The following is a 21,423-nucleotide window of genomic DNA, read 5'->3' on the forward strand; positions in this document are numbered from 1 at the left end:
CGTAACTGATTCTAAGAATCAGTCGCATAGATACGACGGCCCAGATTAGGACTTATGACGACGTACATGGCGCTGCGCCGTCGTAAGCCCTTTGAGAATCTGGGCCCATCAGTTCAAAATCCGATCAAGTCCAACGCAGTGACGTAAAACACAACGACGTGTTAAAAAATGAAGTTCAATGCTTCCAAGCATGCGTCGACTTGATTCTGAGCATGCGCGGGTTTTGAACCGATGCTTTTGCATACTAACCATTGGTTTTGACCGATCGGTCATCAGTCCGATTTTAAAGCAAGTTTTAAAACTTTGGTCTGAAGGACAAAAGTCTGATGGGCCATATACACGGTAGGTTTGGACTGATGAAACTGAACTTCAGTCCGTTTTGAGTGAGTGAGTGAGAAACTTGTAAAGCGCAACACATGCGAACTGAATCGCCTCTGGGCGCTGTATCCATTTCATGGGTAAGGAACCCCTTGACCTCAGAAGAGATGGGTTTTAATCTTTCTCCTGAAGGCCAAGTGGTCCGACTCCAGTCGGATGGTGGTTGGTAGTGCATTCCACAGGCGAGGTCCTTGGACTGCAAATCTTCGATCTCCTTTGGACTTGTATCTGGCTTTGGGTATCTGGAGGAGGTTTTGATTGGTGGATCGCAGAATGCGATTGGGGTTATGGGCTTTTATTTTTTCACATAGATATTTGGGGGCGTTTCCTTGAATACACTTATGTATTAGGCAGAGTGCCTAATACATAAGTTTCATCAGTTTGGACTGATCGTGTGTACAGGGCCTAAGAATTGCTGTAATCTACCGACCCCCTGGACTGGTATCAACCTTCCTGGATGACCTCTCTGCCTGGCAACCAAACTTTCTCTCTTCTGAAATCCCCACAATCATTCTCTGTAAGGCTAATCCACCTTACATACCACTCATCGTCTGCCACCCCTTTCTGACAATCCATCCATTGGCTGCCACTCGCCCAACAAATTAAATTCAAAATACAAACAATAACTGACAAAGCCACCCGCAACTCAGCCCACACCTACATCACTAACCTAGTTTCACCATACCAACCAAATCGTTCTCGTCATTCCTCTCTAGCTCCCCTATCACCTCCTCCCATGCTCACCTCTAGGACTTTCCTGAGCCTCTCCCATCCTATGGAACTCCATACCCCAATCTGTCTGACTATCTTTTTCTCTGTTTGCTTTTAGATGATCCCTGAAAACCCTCCTTTCCAGAGAAACCTATCCTGTCCACACCCAACAACTGTACATTTATTTTCTCCATCAGCTCATCTCCCACAGTTATCACCTTTTGTATTATTTCACCCTCCCTCCTAGATTGTAGTCGCTAACGAGCAGGGCCCTCTGATTCATCCTGTGCTGTGCAAATTGTTGGTGATATATAAATTCTGTATTATAATAATAATAATGTATTCCCATGGAGGTAGTAGTTCTTGAATGTACATCAACTCTCCTATTACCCCCTCACATCCTATTATTGTGTGACCAATACCATCCAAAAAATCATTTAATTTCCCAAAGTTATCTGTCTACAAGGAGACCTGTATAGATCAAATGATGCCACCAATGAGGATGGAGGAGGACCGGAGTCACATGACTGAGAAGATACTAAACCTCACCCTGGAGATCATCTACCTGCTGACCGGAGAGGTGAGGGGGATTCTGGGAGGTCACAAGACATCACTCTTATCTCTATTAATAAAACACAGACCTGACCGGAGAGGTGAGGAGGATTCTGGGAGGTCACATGACATCATTCTTATCTCTATTAATAATACACAGACCTGACTGGAGAGGTGAGGAGGATTCTGGGAGGTCACATGACATCACTCTTATCTCTATTAATAAAACAGACCTGACCGGAGAGGTGAGGAGGATTCTGGGAGGTCACATGACATCACTCTTATCTCTATTAATAAAACACAAACCTGACCGGAGATGTGAGGGGGATTCTGGGAGGTCACATGACATCACTCTTATCTCTATTAATAAAACACAAACCTGACCGTAGAGGTGAGGAGGATTCTGGGATTCTAACATGATATTCCTATTGGTTCCTCAATACAGAGATTTCCTCTTGTGAAGTCAGGTGATCACATGACCATCACAGTGCCTCCATGTGACTACCTAAAACCTGAGAGACACAACATGGAGAAGATTCTAGAAGTCACCAAGAAGATGATGGAGCTGCTGACAGGAGAGGTGAGGAGGATTCAGGGAATTTTTTCTTGCAATTGTATTTTTATTCAATTTCACAAAATAAAGAAGTTACATTTCTTGTATGCCCCAAAACAGTATTACAGCATGAAGACGTAGATGAGTGACAATTATTGGTAGTTCTGATTTATACACAGCATGTTTGTTACAATGAATGTTTTATTATATATTCAGAGTGGAAATCTCGGTGATGATAATATTGTTGTTAAAGAAGAGTATAAAGAGGAGGATGAGGAGTATGGAGTGATGGAGGAGTTTTCAGAAGGACACAAGGATATGATGGAGCCACCTAATACCAGGAACCCACCAGAGAGATGTCCCCGTCCTCTGTATTCCCGGGATTCCACACAGGAAGGTCACATTAAAGATTACAAGGTTGGTGGGACAGAGGATCTAAAACATGGACTCGTAGAGATGATGTGTGGATTTTTTTATGTGACCTTATATGTTACATGTGATATTTTCTCTCATTCTCCTGGCTTAGGGTGAATATCTGATAGATATAAAAGTTGAGAGTAAAGCAGAAGAAGAAGAGAGGTATGTGAGGGATGATCAGCAGTCTATGGAGAAGGATGAAATAATAAGACTAATTATAGAGGAGGACACGCCTACAGAGATCAGCACAAGTGGGTCATTAACACTAAATACATTCCTCCACCCATACTGCTCACTGATTGGTCCAGAGTAGGGCGGTGACTGGGTGATATCAGCCTGTAATCCCCTGGTCACTTTCCTGAGCTGTGTTCCCTGTCCTGTATTTCTCTCCGATAATCTTCCTTCTCTCTGCTGCAGACATAATTAATGGATCTAGCGTGGATTTATGAAGATTCTGGGGTTCAGCTGGCAGCAAAATTTTGATTTCCTCATAGGTGTTACTCAACCTAGGTACCTGGGGCATATGTCAGGTGTCGCCTTCCCCATGCCTGGGTCTAGCACTCATCCTATAATCCCCTCATCACTGTCACTCCTATAAAAGACAGTTCTCGTTGTTTCCTCACTCTCTGACTAAGGTCCATGAATAAAGAAATGATCTGGTAGGAGATCAGAGGACCGTTTACCAATTACCTTGAGGGGGGAATTGTAAGATCCTCAGAGACAAAGCTGCCTGATGTGGGCAGAGTCCTGGTTTATGGGAACCAATCTGCTCATGTCTAGTAATAATCTTTGTATCTCTATTTTAGTAGATGGACGGGAGATGAGGAAAACCTCAGAGGATTGTCTCACTTTGTCTCCAGACTGTAAAGATGAGGACATCACACAATATAGTCCAGGAGAAAACCCGACTACCTCAAATGTCCATCCAGCACCGCACAGTGTAGATGGACCATCGTATTCCTCTTATCCTGAGGAACCTCAGACTGTGCGGGATGGTGCCGGACCATCGTATTCCTCTTATCCTGAGGAACCTCAGACTGTGCGGGACGGTGCCGGACCATCATATTCCTCTTATCCTGAGGAACCTCAGACTGTGCGGGACGGTGCCGTCCTTCCAACAGAGAAGAGCTTTTTCTGTACTGAGTGCGAGAAGTGTTTCCAGTCTAAATACAAACTTAATGTGCATAAAAGATCTCACACAGGTGAGAAGCCGTATTCTTGTCCTGAGTGTGGGAAATGTTTTTCAGACAAGTTCTATCTTTACATACATCAGAGATCTCACACAGGGGAGAAGCCGCATTCCTGTCCTGAGTGTGGGAAATCTTTTTCACAAAAGTCCGTTCTTTACAGACATCAAAGATCTCACAAGGGGGAGAAGCCATATTCCTGTCCTGAGTGCGGGAAATGTTTTTTAGACAGGTCTGGTCTTTACAAACATCAGAGATCTCACACGGGGGAGAAGCCATATTCTTGTCCTGAGTGCGGGAAATGTTTTTCTGAGAAGTACAATCTTTCAAGACATCAGAGATCTCACACGGGGAAGAAGCCTCTTTCCTGTCCTGAGTGAGAGAAATGTTCCTCACTGAAGTCCTGTCTTCCTGTACATCAGGGATCCCACACAACCCTCGAAGTGTATTGGTGCCTTGAGTGCGGGAAATGTCTTGTATATGAATGTTGCTGGACATCACAGCTCTCATGTGGGGAAGAAGCACACCCTGATATACACCTCAGATATACTGTAGTTCATAAGGAGATCAGAGAACACCAAAGACATGTGTAGCTTTACAGTACTGGTGCTAGTTAAATTTAAGTGTAGATCGGAGTGTAGTTAAACTCTGATCCAGATTGTTAGTAGCAAAATGCATTCTCTGTCTCAGCTTGACTGTGCTGTGGGCCATTCTGCTGTACTGGGGTGTTCTTCCAGCCCCGGGGGTGCAGGTGGCAGCAGGGGAGTCAAGGTTTGGGTGCTCTTTCCCAGCAGCCAATCACGAGGGTTTGTCCTCGCTGTGCATGCTGGGGAGGGGTATTTATGGGCCAGACACCATTGGTTTTGGGTCTTCTTCCTCCAGTGTGGCACCCACCTTTAGGGTGGCCACATCACGGCGCCCCGGCATTATGGCCTACCTGGCCGGGGCGTGCATGCCACATGGTGTTCCTGGTTCCGGGGCCATGTTGGCCAGGAGCATCTGAACAGCGACTGGGACCCACTGAGTGACTGGGTTCCCACTTTGAGGATCCCAAGCTGTATTTGCTGTTCGGTGGAGAGTCTGTCTGAGGAGCGCCATTGAGAGGCTGGCGGTCAAAAAGGGCCTGGACAAACCACCGGGGATCGAGGTAGCTGGACACTGCAGGATTGATCTCCTGTCAGTCGGTGCCTGGGCGACAAGTTGAAGGAGATGCAGACGTAACTCATTTAGGGGGGCATATCTCCAAGAATTCAACCCAGAAGGGACCTGTGGCAGAGGTATCTTTCTGAGGCTCATTGAGAGGGTCTGTGGCAGAGACATTCACCCAAGTTCACCAAGGAGGGTCTGTGGCAGAAACTTTATCCTACAATTGCCCGAGTGATACTCCGGCTGCCAGGTCAGTGAGAGAGGCCTGTCCGGGTCAGTGAGAGAGGCCTGTCCGGGTCAGTGAGAGAGGCCTGTCCGGGTACACTAGACCCACTCCGGCGGGAGTGGTGCTAATAAGTGTTACGTTTGCAAGCAGGACTGTTTCCTATCATTACGCCTGAATCTGCTGTTCTCCTTTCTTCTTCAGCTTTACTTTCCTCACCACAAGTTTACTGTTTTTACCCGGCTGGGTAATAAAGAGCACCTGTCTGGACTTTCCTTTACTTCTACTTCATGCAATACGCATTATCCACCCCTAGGAATTCGGAGGAGCCAAGAGGTATTACGCCGCCCAAAAATCCAGCAGCTCCACTGGGGGTAATGCTACACATGGATGAAGTGTTGTATTGTGTTGGCCATTGATAGCAAGATAAAAATAAAAATTATCCATTTGTTGGTCAACCGAGTGTCTGATTTTTATCTTCAGGGGGTGTGCCTGGACCTTGTCTGGCATACTAACGATACATAATTGTCGGCCAACAAACATAGTAATGTACAAGGAATTTCAGCTCTTGAGTGCCACCCTTTGGTGCCCTTCTGCTAATTTCATGTTTGGTGAGCATTGATTCCGAGCATGCGTATTTGTACTTTCAACTTTTGTGTGACAGACTTGTGTACTGACCATCAGAAAATCTGACAACCAACGGTTGTCTGTCGCAGGGATCGACAAATCCCGGGCGCCAGGTCGCCATGGCGACTATCAATAGTGTCCTGGCGACTTGTCTTGGAAGGTGGGCAAAAAAAAAAAATACGCAAATATACAATGTATGAACAGCGATCTGTCATTTCCCCTAGTCAGTCCCACCCCCCTTACAGTTAGAACACACCCAAAGAACATAATTAACCCCTCCCTTGCCCCTAGTGTTAACCCCTTTCCTTGCCAGTGACATTTTTATAGTAAGCAATGCATTTTTAGAACATTGGTCGCTAGAAAAATGACAATGGTCCCAAAAATGTGTCCGCCATAATGTCGCAGTACCGATAAAAATCGCTGATCACCGCAATTACTAGTAAAAAAAAAAATATTAATAAAAAAGCCATAAAACTAACCCCTATTTTGTAGACGCTAGAACTTTTGCGCAAACCAATCAAACGCTTATTGCGATTTTTTGGAACCAAAAATATGTCGAAGAATACGTATCGGCCTAAACTGAGGGAAAATACGATTATTTTTAGATAATTTGGGGGATATTTATTATAGCAAACAGTAAAATGATTTTTCTTTGTAAAAAAAAATGTCGCTCTATTGTTGTTTATAGCAAAAAAAAGAAAAAACGCAGAGGTGATCAAATACCGCCAAAAAAAAAAAAATCTATTTGTGGGGAAAAAAAGGACGGTAAATTTTGATTGGGAACCACGTCGCACGACCGCGCAATTGTCAGTTAAAAAGACGCAGTGCCGAATCACAAAAACTGGCCCGGTCATTGACCAGTAATATGGTCTGGGGCTCAAGTGGTTAAGAATTAAAAAAAAAACTAGATGTAGCCAAATTTTTGGCGATAATGTGAAATATGATGTTACACCGAGTAAATAGATACCTAACATGTCACGCTTTACTATTGCAAACACTCATGGAATGGCGCCAAACTTCAGTACTTTAAAATCTCCATAGGCAACGTTTTTTTTTTTCAGGTTACCAGTTTATAGTTACAGAGAAGGTCTAGTGCTAAAAGTATTACTCTCGCTCTAACGCACGCGTCAATACCTCACATGTGTGGTTTGAACGGTGTTTACATATGTGGGCGGGACTTACACAAGTCCCGCCCACATATGTAAACATCGTTCAAACCACACATGTGAGGTATTGACCCGTGCGTTAGAGCGAGAGCAATACTTTTAGCACTAGACCTCCTCTGTAACTCTAAACTGTTAACCTGAAAAAAAATGTGCGTGTTCGCTTCTGACTGGGAGCTACTAGGGACAGGGGCATTTTAATTATTATTATTTATTTTTGTTACGTAATAATTCATTAAGACCTCCCCTTCAGGCTGGAAAGCATGAGTTCAGGGGGAAAAAACACAGCTCTCATGCTTTCAGCAGCCATTGCAGCTTTGTTCCTGCATGTGAGATGAACTGAGCCTGCTCAGACACTTAGAAATGTTTTACTTTATTTTTGAGGGGGAAAATCACTTGGATGTCTCTGAGCATGCTCATAGAGCGTGGGTGGGTTAGTAATTTAAGGACATCCTTAACAGGTGTAACCACTAACAAGTTCACCCAAACTAGAGACTGAAATTTGTTCATGTGATTTCAATTGCTTCATTACTAGCACACAAGCACACATGTTAAAAAGCGTGGATCGATCATTCCTCAGCTGCCCTCAGAGGGGCAAACTGGCAGGAATGTTGTTGCTAAACAGAAATGTGGTTTGGAGCATGTTTATTTTTATTTTGCCAATGTTTTTTGTTTATTTTTAAATGATGTTCAATTGTATGTATTTGTCTCTGCTGCCTTATTTTGAAAAATATTTCTGAAGATGTTGGGACGGTTAACCTATGTTTATTTTGATTTTTTAAATTTATTTTTGTGTGTGTGTGTGTGTGTGTGTTTTTGTTTGTTTGTCTTTTTTGCTTTCCTTGTTTTGTTGACCAATAAAAATTACTTTCAAATTTTGAAGTTTGTTTTTGTTACTTTTTCATGCTACAGTCAGCTGCAGCTGAAATAGGTTTGGCCTAACAAATTAGGTGTGATTTTTGTCTAAGCTTCTTTCCTGGTGTGTAATCATGAAATGTTTGCCATGTTTAATCACCAGGAAATTAAAGACAAAGTGGTAAGTATTTTCTTTTTACTGCAGTGGTCCTCAGCCCTCAAGTACCCCCAGGACATGACAGGACATGTTTTGTGGATTTCTCTTATCAATAATTGCTGTCCAGACTGTCTTTTAAGCACATGTGCAAGATGAAGGAAAACCTGCAAACATGGCCTGTTGGGGGGGGGGGGGGGCTGCTATTGGTGGACAGGCTTGACGTGCTGATTTACAGCACTGTGCTTAAATCTAGCGCAGGGCAATCCTATTCTAATTGTGGGTGTTTGAGGGAAGCCAAGTGAGTGTTAGAACCCCTGCTTGTGTTTTTTTTGGGTTGAGCTTTGTGTCTCTTTTCTTAAAATTGGCTTCACTTCCTGTCACACAGCTGAACAGGAAGTGAGGTTAAAACCCTACCAGTGTCTTTTCTTGGGGACACAGGTCAATCTAACTAGTGTCCCCATTAAGCATATTGCACTCCAGCACTGCTGTGTACACCCCAAATCATGGGTCTTCAAACTACGGCCCTCCAGTTGTTCAGGAACTACAATTCCCATCATGCCTAGTCATGTCTGTGAATGTCAGTGCATTACAAGGCCTCATGGGATGTGTAGTTCTACAACAGCTGGAGGGCCGTAGTTTGAGGATCCCTGCCCCAAATGATTATTTAGTTTGGGGTTTAGTAAAGGCAAAGCCACTCTGCAGTACAAGCATAGTTGTTGAAAATCAGAGAGGAAGCACTGATGGTTTTAACATCCAGTCCTGTAGAAGCAAAGTTTTGTTTTCTTTCTTCCTTGCTTTGTACTTGTAGTGCAAAGTGGATTTGCCTTTAGTAAATGGACCCCAAAGTCCAAGATCCCTAATAATTTGGGGTGTACACAGCAAAATGGGCAACTATTTAGATTGATCTCTGTGTCCCCAAGAAAAGATATTAGTAAGGATTTACCCTCACTTCCTGTTTGGCTATGTGACAGGAAGTGAATGAATTAGAAAGGGTGAAGACACCTCACAAATGTTGTCACTATCAGGGGTGCAGACATCCCCAAAAAATGAGCAGATAATACTTATTTGCAAATTAATACTTTTTTATTTAACATTGGGTGGTGTTTGTGGGGTGCCCAACACACACATTCATACATATTAGCAACGCTGTATCCTGGCCTATTGGCATGGTTATATTTTCTTAGGCCTCTCAATAAAACTCTCTGAAATCTGTGCTTCAGCTAGAGCTATAATCAACACTTTTTATTTTCTTTAATTTTGGATAGAGTGAGGGAGGGCCCTGTCAGTTTATTTTGTATTATCTGTGTCTAATTGGGGAGATTTGCCTTCACTTCCTGCCCCATAGCCAAACAGGAAGTGAGAGAAAAACTATGCAAATTAGGGGATCCAGTAACCCCCTCCCCCCCAGAACTAGTGTGTGGGTCCCCTGAAAATTCCTGGGCGGGTCATACAAAAACAGGGTGTGGCCTTGACAGGAAGGGGTGGGTCATTTTTCTATTAGGAGGTGCAGAAATGTAGTGAGGCCTAGGGCAGCACAAAACCTAAATATACTACTGCATATTAGGGCTTATTTAGACCGGATCCGATTTACAGCATGTTTTTATATTGTGGGAGGAAACCCACGCAGGCACAGGGAGAACATGCAAACTCCAGGCAGATGGTGTCACGGGTGGGATTCGAACCAGCGACCCTTTTTGCTGCTAGGTGAAAGTACTATCCACTACACCACTGTGCTGAACGAACATGATCGCGGCTGAAAGGATGAGATCAGTGTTTTTTTTTCCGATCTCATGCTTTCCAGCTTGGAGGATAGATGTGGGGTCTTATTGACCCCGCATCTCTCCATAAAGAGGACCTGTCACACACTAGTCCTATTACAAGGGATGTGTACATTCCTTGTAATAGGAATAATAGTGATCCAAAATAAAAAAAAGGGACAAAAAAGTGCAAAAAGATAAATATTCGATAAAAAAAAAAAAATTAAAACGCCCCTGAGCTCGCACTCAGAAGCGAACACGCATGTAAGTCCCACCCACATATGTAAACACCGTTCAAACCACACATGTGAGGTATTGACGCGTGCGTTAGAGCGAGAGCAATACTTTTAGCACTAGACCTCCTCTGTAACTCTAAATTGGTAACCTAAAAAAAAAAAATAAAGCGTCGCCTATGGAGATTTTTAAGTCCCGAAGTTTGGCGCCATTCCATGAGTGTGCGCAATATTAAAGCGTGACATGTTCGGTATCTATATACTCGGTGTAACATCATCTTTCACATTATCCCTAAAAATTTGGCTAACTTTACTGCTTTCTTATTTTTTAATTCATGAAACCGTTTTTTTTTTTGCAAAAATAAAAAAGGCGTTTGAAAAATTATTGCGCAAATACCGTTGGAAATTTAAAAAAAAAATGGCCGCCACTTTATTCCCTAGGGTGTCTGCTAATAAAATATATATAATGTTTGGGGGTCCTGAGTAATTTTCAAGGAATAAACTATAATTGTTACATGAAGGAGAGAAGTGCCAGAATAGGCGCGGTATGGAAGTGGTTAAAGTGCAACAATAAAAGTGAAAAATTCCTTTCAATTTCGTACCTGGGGGGGGGGGTGTAAAGGCAGCATGTGAAAAAGCGCATGTTTCCCGTACATAGAACTGTCCCTGCACAAAATGACATTCCGAAGGAAAAAAGTCATTTAAAACCGGCTTTGCGGCAATAATGAATTGTCGGCTCCGGCAATTGTGAGAGAATTCATTCATAAAAAAAAAGCGTGGAGGTCCCCCCAAATTCAATTACAAGGCCCTTCAGGTCTCATATGGATATTAAGGGGAACCCCGCTGTCAATTAAAAAAAGACGTGGGGTTCCCCCCAAATATCAATACCAGACCCTTCAGGTCTGGTGTGGATTTTAAGGGGAACTCCACCCCAAATTTAAAAAAAAAATGGCATGGAGTTCCCCCAAAAATCCACACCAGACCCTTATCTGAGCACGTTAACCTAGCCGGCCGCAGAAAAGAGGGGGGGACAGAGTGCGGCCCCCCTTCTCCTGAACCGCACCAGGCCACATGCCCTCAACATTGGGAGGGTGCTTTGGGGTCCCCCCAAAGCACCTTGTCCCCATGTTGATGGGGACAAGGGCCTCATCCCCACAACCCTGGCCGGTGGTTGTGGGGGTCTGCGGGTGGGGGGCTTATTAGAATCTGGAAGACCCCTTTAACAAAGGGGACCCCCAGATCCCACCCCCCCCCCTGTGTGGAATGGTAATGGGGTACATTGTACCTCTACCATTTCACAAAAGAAATGTGAAAAGTGTAAAAAAAGACAAGAGCCGGTTTTTGACAAGTCTTTTATTAATATCTTCTTTCTTCTTCCATCTTCTTCTTTTCTTTGGGTTTCTTCCTCCATCTTCTTCTTCTTTCTTGGGTCTTCTCGTCCCGCATCTTGACCGGCGTATTCTTCCATCTTCTTCTCCTTCCGCCGGCCTTCTCGTCCGCATCTTCTTCTTCTTCCCCGGATGCTGTGCTGGAAACTGAATTCCCCGCCATGTGCCGCTCCTGGGACCACGCCCCCCTCTGACGCCACGGGTAATCTCCTAAGAAACTTCCCGTGTGGTACATGTGCGTCAGAGGGGGGCGTAGTCACAGGAGCGGCACACGGCGGGGAATTCAATTTGAAGCTCGTTCGCATCTTGCGCGGCTTCTTCTTCCCCGGACGCTCCGCTTCCAATTGAATTTCCTGCCGTGTGACGCTCCTGAGACCACGCCCCCTCTGACGCACATGCACCACACAGGAAGTTTCTTAGGAGATTACCCGTGGCGTCAGAGGGGGGCGTGGTCCCAGGAGCGTCACACGGCGGGGAATTCAATTGGAAGCGCAGCATCCGGGGAAGAAGAAGATGCGGACGAGAAGGCCGGCGGAAGGAGAAGAAGATGGAAGAATACGCCGGTCAAGATGCGGGAAGAGAAGTCCCAAGAAAGAAGCAGAGGAAGAAGAAGATGGATGAAGAAATCGAGGGAAAGAAGAAAAGAAGAAGAAGATGGATGAAGAAATCGAAGGAAAGAAGAAAAGAAGAAGAAGATGGAAGAAGAAGAAGAAGAAGCAGAAAGAAGATATTAATAAAAGACTTGTCAAAAACCGTCTCTTGTCTTTTTTTTACACTTTTCACAGACCTGAAGGGTCTGGTATGGATATTTGGGGGGAACCCCACTTAATTTTTTTTTTAATTGACGGTGGGGGGTTCCCCTTAATATCCATATCAGACCTGAAGGGCCTTGTAATGGAATTTGGGGGGACCCCACGCTTTTTTTTTATGATTGAATCCTCTCACAATTGCCGGGAGCTGACAATTCATTATAGCCACGAGTCAGTTTTAAATGCCTTTTTTCTTCAGAATGTCATTTTGTGCAGAGACAGTTCTATGTACGGGAAACATGCGCTTTTTCACATGCTGACTTTACACCCCCCCCCGGTACGAAATTTAAAGGAATGTTTCACTTTTATTGTTGCACTTTAAGCATTATTAAATTCACTGCTTCACTGTAGTTTTTAAAAATAAAAAAAGCATTGATACATGTCCCCTGGGGCAGGACCCAGGTTCCCAAACACTTTTTAGGACAAAACTTGCAGATTAGCCTTTAAAATTAGCACTTTAGATTTCCCCCATAGACTTCTATAGGGAGTTTGGCGTGGCTTTACATATCAATTGCATTGCCCTGCTGCTGCGCCCGGTCATGCGCCTAATTAAGGGTTCATCCAGCGCACTAATTAAGCCATGAACCGGCGCAACGCAGTGACAATAGTAAATCAGCCCCATTATGCAGTGATCAGTAAATATATGATCACTGCTATTAGTGACACTGTGATAGGGGGGGTGATCTGAAGGGGTTAGGTGTGCCTATGTGTACTGGTGTCAGTGTAGTGTTGTGCAACTCACTTGTGATGTCTTCTGTCCTCTCGCCGGAACGAAAATACTGCCGAGAGGAGAGGTGACATCACTTCCTCTGCCTGTGTTTACATTACACAGGCAGAGGGCGGGCAGAGGGGGGGGGGGAAGCGGATTCGCTGGGAGCGATCGCGAGGGGGTGGACAGAAATGAACAGCCGCCCCCTCATCCCGGATCGCTCCCAGAGGCTTACCGACCACCGCATTTAACGGGGGGTCCCGATCGGACCCGCGGGAAGGCATCTGCCTGTACGTGCCATTCTGTGGACGTATATTTACATGCGGCGGTCATTAAGCAGTTAATATCCATCTTACACTCAGAGGGACTGGTATGTATTTGGGGGCTCTATACATTTCCTCATTCTTGTTGTAGGACGGCTACAGAAAAAGTGACATTTACACAGAAAAAAATGTATCGGTTTAAATTTCCAGAAAATTTCATTGCCAGTTTCTTTTTTTATTATACAGCACACAGACCCTCCAAAGGTCCCCCAAATACATAGAAGAACCTCGGGGGTCTGTGGCAAAACAAACTGCACAGTGGAGGTAAGTATGACATGTTTATTATTTAAAATAAAAAACTGAACCTTTACAACCACTCTAATGCCGCGTACACACAATCACTTTTTGTGATGAAAAAAAAAAAACGACGTTTTATCGCATGAAAAAAAACGACGTTTTTCAAACTTAATTTTAAAAAAACGACGTTGCCTACACACCATCGTTTTCTGAAAATGCTCTTGCAAAGCGCAGTTACGTACACCACGTTCAACAGCACTCTGTTCCATTGAAGCTCCCATCTCATAATTTGCCTCTGAGCATGCGCGGGTTCAAAAACGTAATTTTAAACGTCGTTTTGCCCACACACGATCATTTTTTATGACACAAAAAACTACATTTTGAAAGATGACACAAAAAATGTTCAAAAAATTTTTTTGACGTTTTTCAGAAGACATAAAACGACGTTTTGCCCACACACGATCATTTTAAATGACGTTTTTTAAAACGTCGTTTTTTTTCATCACAAAAAGTGATCGTGTGTACGCGGCATTAGTGTATGAGTGTGATCTCAGGTATTAGTATGAAGACATGTCTGATGAAGGAAACTAAGGGGTCTACTTATAGAGAATTCATGGGATGAATGTGACAATCACTCATCCGGCCATTACATATTCTGCCCATAATGTAACAAAGTGATTTCCTCCGATTGTCAGCTCCATCTAGTGACCATAATGGGGTATTTTTCCTGACATATCTCCATTAGTAAAAATAGCACACTACTGCATTATGGCCACTAGATGGAGCCAAAGAAATCAGAGTATGAAATAAAATACATCCAATATTCATCACAGCTGGGTGAATGATACTCACATTCATACAATTTTTTTTAGTGTTTGTGAAATCTTCCACCACAAAATGTACTCAGCCAATGAGAGGTAATGACTCAATTTTTATTGTTCTACTGCTATCAATGGGCAACACGGTACAACACTTCATCCATGTCTTTGGTGATCTCTGATCTCCTTATGAACTCCGGGATGAGCAATTCCTATCGCCTGACACCTAAGACATGCAGTTCTGAGGGTCGGATAGGTATACTTTTTATAACATTTAGCCCTGCTGTGGGCGAGCAAGGAGCAGGTTTACTTGTCGGATGGAAGCATTCGGGTGGCTGAGCGAACGTTTCCACATCCCCGGTAAAGTGCCCCCCACCCCGACACACACCCGCGATGTATCCGGGGCTCCTCTTACCCATCTGGGACCCGGGACCAGCATATCGGGTGATGATGGGTAGAAGGGAGGGAGGAGAGATGACATCACTTCCAGGTCCTCGTTGACAGTTTTCCTGCCATCAAGGCCAGGAAAGAATATAAAGCAGTATAATCTGTATTACATTACATTCAGTGGAGCACAGGGGGACATTGGGGGTTCTTTTAGACCCGGGATGTCTCATTAAAGAGAACCTGTCACCAAACAATCATCAAATATGGGACTTTTTGTCCTCCGTCAGTGTTTCTTAACATTTTTTCAGTCCAGACGTCCTTCAAAATGATGGACAGTCTTGTGGCGCCCCAATCCAAAATGTAAAAACTATTCTATTAGTTCTACATAATGTAACAACATCCACACACATAAGACACCCAACATTATAAGTGATTTATTCTTCCAAAGCAAATACACTTTTGCAAACTGGTACTGACTAGTATTCCAATGTTTCTCTTCCCCCTCAGTTTTTCTCCATCACTCAACTAATGAGACCCCAAAGCTGATGGAGAGAGGCGGGGGAGGGTCACACAAGGATGATATTCAGACAACTGACATCCCCCTTATCAGCTCATGATGTCATTGGTCGTTAGGAGGTTGGCAGCTAGAAGGTTGTAATGGTGAAAAATTAAAACCTGAGGCTTTGTGTAACTGCTGAGCTCTCTGGTAGATGAGGGACAAGGCGATTGGGACCACGATTTTTGTCCCTTGGACAAGTTGTTTTTTCAAAAAATCTCCAGACCCCTGAAACTGTTTCTTACATGATGAAAATCAGCCATGGAGTATATCTGAGGTGTATATCAGGGTGTGCTTCTTCCCCACATGAGAGCTGTGATGTCCAGCAACATTCATATACAAGACATTTCCCGCACTCACTAATACACCTCAAGGGTTGTGTGGGATCCCTGATGTACAGAAAGACAGGACTTCAGTGAGGAACAATTCCCTCACTCAGGACCGGAATATGGCTCCTCCTCTGTGTGAGATCTCAGATGTGTGGAAAGACTGGCCTTCCGTGAAAAACTTTTTCCGCACTCAGGACAGGAATACGGCTTCTGCCTCGTGTAAGATCGCTCATATGTGGAAAGAATGGCCTTCCATGAAAAACAATACGGCTTCTCCCCTGTGTGAGATCTCTGATGTTTGTAAAGACTGGACATGTGTGAAAAACATTTCCGGCACTGAGGACAGGAATATGGCTTCTCCCCCGTGTGAGATCGCTGATGTTTGGAAAGACTGGACTTCTGTGAAAAACATTTCCGGCACTGAGGACAGGAATATGGCTTCTCCCCCGTGTGAGATCGCTGATGTTTGGAAAGATCGGACTTCTCTGAAAAACATTTTCCACACTCAGAACAGAAATGCGGCTTCTCCCCTGTGTGACATCTCTGATGTCTGTAAAGATCACACTTCTGTGTAAAACATTTCCCGCACTCAGGACAGGAATACGGCTTCTCCCCTGTGTGAAATCTTTTATGCACATTAAGACTAGATTCAAAACGGAAACACTTCCCGCACTCAGGACAGGAAAAGCTCTTCTCTATTGGAAGGACAGCACCGTCCCGCACAGTCTGAAGTTCCTCAGGATAAGAGGAATACGATGGTCCGGCACCGCCCCGCACAGTCTGAGGTTCCTCAGGATAAGAGGAATACGATGGTCCGGCACCGTCCCGCACAGTCTGAGGTTCCTCAGGATAAGAGGAATACGATGGTCCGGGTCCGGCACCGTCCCGCACAGTCTGAGCTTCCTCAGGATAAGAGGAATACGATGGTCCGACACTGTCCCGCACAGTCTGAGGTTCCTCAGGATAAGAGGAATACGATGGTCCGGCACCATCCCGCACAGTCTGAGGTTCCTCAGGATAAGAGGAATACGATGGTCCGGCACCGTCCCGCACAGTCTGAGGTTCCTCAGGATAAGAGGAATACGATGGTCCGGCACCGTCCCGCACAGTCTGAGGTTCCTCAGGATAAGAGGAATACGATGGTCCGGCACTGTCCCGCACAGTCTGAGGTTCCTCGGGATAAGAGGAATACGATGGTCCATTTACACTGTGTGGTGCCGGATGGACATTTGAGGTAGTCAGGTTTTCTCCTGGACTATACTGTGTGATATCCTCATCTTCTACTTTACAGTCTGGAGACAAAGTGAGACAATCCTCTGAGGTTTTCCTCATCTCCCGTCCATCTACTAAAATAGAAATACAAAGATTATTACTAGACATGAGCAGATTGGTTCCCCTAAATCAGGACTCTGCCCACATCAGGCAGCTTTGTCTCTGAGGATCTTACAATTCCCCCCTCAAGGTAACTAGTAAATGGGTCCTCTGATCTCCTACCAGATCATTTCTTTATTCATGGACCTTAGTCAGAGAGTGAGGAAACAACGAGAACTGTCTTTTATAGGAGTGACAGTGATGAGGGGATTATAGGACGAGTGTCCCCTCCTCCTCCATCACTCATTGCCATCTTCCCAACACAAGAAGTCCTGCATTTCTTTATTTAGTCATGCATAACAGCGGGGCTGAGCCCCACCAGAGGTCAGAGAGTGAGGATGGGGGAGAACAACCAAGATGAAGACTGGACTGATCCTGAAGACCAACATCATTGGGTTATTGACTCCTCCCCCATTATCACTTTCTGTTTAAGGTTCCAAAGTCTGAGGATGTTATCACATTATTATCACCATGTAAAAGTCTGTGCTCCAATCAAATAATCAGATATAAAATGTCCAGCTGGCAGAAAATGGGTGTAACAAAAGAGAATACATTTTATGTGTATATATAGCAGTGGGTAGAGAACAGAAGTCAGGACTGTGTAATGTACAACATATTGTATACGATACAACAGATAGGACTATATAGTATCAGAATGATGTAATGTACAACATAGAGTGCAGGGGTCAGGAGTATGTAATGTACAACATATTGTATAAGAATCAACAGATAGGACTATATAGTATCAGAATGATGTAATGTATAATATAGAGTATATAGTGCAGGGGTCAGGAGTATGTAATGTACAACATAGAGTATATAGTGCAGGGGTCAGGAGTATGTAATGTACAACATAGAGTATATAGTGCAGGGGTCAGGAGTATGCAATGTACAATATAAATTATATAGTGTTATGCCGCGTATACGACCGTTTTTCCGGTCCTGCAAAAAAACGATGTTTTACTCTGCGTGATTCGTCGTGATTCCTCTCAAGCCTGCCTTGCATACACAAGTTCATGAAAAAAACGGTCGAGCAAAGCTCGGTGGCGAACAACGGGACTTAAAGGGGGAGTTCCTTTCAAATGGCGCCTGCTTTTGGGCTGCATACTTGATTCTGAACATTTGTGTTTTTTCCCCCTCGGAAAAGCATACATACAAGCGATTTTTTGCGATGAGAAAAAAAACGACGTGAAAAACGACGAGAAAAAAGGTCAGGACTCATAATATTGATATTCAGTGGTAAATTCATTTTTTTACATGAGACAAGTTGCAGAGATCCCACACCGCTGCCTCCCATCTCCTGAGACTGCACTCAGTGACTTGGGTCTGAGACTATACAGACATATCCCTCCACCCGGCACAGCCAGCAAATAACAGAGCAAGTAATCCTGGTAAAATTGTTCTGTCAGAGATCATGCTAGACCTGGGCATGGGGAAGGAGACCTAAAACCCAGGTACCTAGGTCTAGTACCATCTATGGTGAAAATGAACATTTTGCTTTGAGCTGAACCCCAGAATCTCCATAAATCCAGTCTAGAGACATAAATTGTGTCTGCAGCACAGAGAAGGAAGATTATCCGAGAGAAATACAGGCATACAGGGGAACACAGCTCAGGAAAGTGACCAGGGGATTACAGGCTGATATCACCCAGTCCCCGCCCTACTCTGGACCAATCAGTGAGCAGTATGGGTGGAGGAATGGATTTAGTGTTAATGACCCACCTGTGCTGATCTCTGTAGGAGTGTCCTCCTCTATAAATGTCCCCGTTATTCCATCCTCCTCCATAGACTGCTGATCATCCCTCACATACGTCTCTTCTTCTTCTGATTTCACCTCAAGTTCTATATTGATTGGATCTCCACTCTAAATCAAGAGAATGAGAGAGAATATCATCTGTAAAATATTTATATAAGATTAAATATGGCGACATCACACTAACAATCCACACATTGGGCCAGATTCAGGATGGAGAGGGTATCTTTGTGCGGGCGTAACGTATCCTATTTACGCTACGCCTCCGCAACTTATACAGGCAAGTGCTGTATTCACAAAGCACTTGCTCCGTAAGTTGCGGCGGCGTAGCGTAAATGGGCCGGCATATCTGCGCGTAATTCAAATTGGACAGGTAGGGGGCATGTTGTATATAAATTATCCTTGACCCCACGTAAATGACGCGCCGAGCGAACTGTGCATGCACCGGCCGTGAACGTATCCCAGTGCGCATGCTCCAAATCACGTTGCAAATAGTCATTGAAAACGACGTGAACGTAACTTACGCCCAGCCCCATTCTGAATCGGCTTACGCAAATGACGTAAATGACGTACAATACGACGCTGTCCCGACGTCCATACTTAACATTGGCTGCGCCTCTTTATAGCAGGTGTAACTTTACGCCAGTCTGACGCCTTAGGTAAACGACACAAGTAGATACGCCGGCCACAACTACGTTCGTGAATCGGCGTTGTGAAGGACTTTTTGCCTATATGCTTCAATTTAATTCTCCCTGCTTGGTTAATGCTGTGTTAGAAGGTGATTTCAGGTGTGACTCACTCTGCTAACAGGCTGTTGAAATGTTAATTGATCTAGTGTGTTGTGTGAAGGAGACCTGTGTTTACTGTTTACTGTGATTAGAAGGGGCTCAGGTTAATTATTCTGATTGCTTCATTGTGGTAATTATCTCTTCTATATGCGGGGCCAAGCTGTCTAGATAATGTATTCTGTTACACCTAGTAATTAACTCCACTGATGTCATTATCTAAAGAAAATGTGTTTTCAGAGTCGGCTCCGAAATGTCTGCCTAATAATCTGTATGGAAGCCCCAGTGTGAGGGGTGGAGATTGAATTGTAACAGCTTTGTAAATTACATATAAGCTGTGTGTTATACCATTAAAGTCTGTCTTGTTCCAGCAGTAAGCGCTGACTCATGTGTGGCTTATTATGGCGATTCCAGGATGGGATGTTCTTTTATGGGAAGAAGGGAATCTTTGACGGGGATATCATTCTAATACCGTCACAATTGGTTGGCAGCAGCGGGATTTTCCCTTCTACTCTCCTTTACACCCGGATTCCAAGCAGACACTGGAAGAACTACTGGAAGTTCGTCGAAGGATTGCTAGCAACAAACCCAAGCGGGTCATCATAGCAGAATTAATGGAGCTAGGCCAGGAGAACTTGGTTGCAGCAACGCCAGCAGTACAAGAGATGGAGACACCAGTGTATTAGGAGGAGGAATCGCCAGCCAACAAAGTAATGAGAGAGAAGCTAGCATGGTTCGGTCCGAACCCAACGGCGGATGTGGTGCTGAAAGTGATGGACCTGTTAGTAAACACAGAACTACAGAAGGCTAAACAAATAAGAGACGCAGAACTACAGAAGGATAAACAAATAAGAGACGCAGAACTACAGTTAAAACTGGCAGCAGTCCAACAAGCAGCCGCACATTCTCCAAACAGTGAGTACAGCACAGCAGACACAAGGAAGATTCCGTTTAGCGCTTTTAATGAAAAGGACTGTGAAATTGATAACTACCTGGCAGATTTTGAGCGACAATGTAACCTGCACCGAATAGCTAGAGGAGAGTGGGTTGCAATATTGTCAGGCAAACTGTCAGGCAAAGCTTCTGATGCTTTCCGGACCGTGCCAGAGCAGGAGATCCATAGCTACGCCCGGGTTAAAGAAGTGCTCCTGGCTCGTTACGCAGTAACCCCAGAGTCCCACCGACAGAAGTTCAGGGACTCACGCAAAACCACGAAAGACTCTTACGTGGAATGGGCATGCCAGTTATCCCTGTCGGCCTCTAACTGGGTTAACAGCAGCCAGGCCACCACCGCAGAGGACATTTTGCAACTAATGCTCCTGGAGCAATTTTACAATCACATCCAGACGGACGTCAAAGACTGGGTGAGAGATCGCAGGCCCATGACTCTACCAGAGGCCGCTAAGTTGGCGGATGAATATGCGGATACTCGCAAGACGAACCAGGTCACACCGCAGGTACAACCTCCACGACCAACGGTACCCTCACACCCACCAGCCGCTAGATACCAACCTCCTAACAGACCGATGACATCTAGCCCTCGCTATCCACGCCAGGAGGACAACGAACAACGCTGCTTCCGGTGCAAACAGCTGGGTCACTTCAAGCAGAATTGCCCCATGGATGACAACACCAGGTCAAATTGGTCTCAACCTGGGTACCGCCCACCAGCAGCAGGCTATTGTGTAGACTTGGCTTGGGATCCCCAGGAGCTGGGTCAGGAAGAACCATTGGGCACCCCTTACGAAGCCCTCATGGTACAATCTGTTATTACGGACAACAGGGAACACCATTGTCAGCTGGTCATGGGCGACAGCCATGAGCCGGAGGGACCCTGGAGGGAGCTGGGCAGAAAGAGGCACTGCCGGCCACCCTCCAAGAAGAAGAGGTCCTGGAAGCCGTATAACAAGCTGACCTGGGAGGAGAAGAAGCGACTGGAGGAGAGGGAGTCGCAGCGGGCGTCCCAGATGCTGGCCGAGATGTTCGCCAAGGGCCCACC

This window comes from Rana temporaria, assembly GCF_905171775.1.
Source record: "Rana temporaria chromosome 4 unlocalized genomic scaffold, aRanTem1.1 chr4a, whole genome shotgun sequence".
Taxonomy (NCBI): Eukaryota; Metazoa; Chordata; class Amphibia; order Anura; family Ranidae; genus Rana; species Rana temporaria.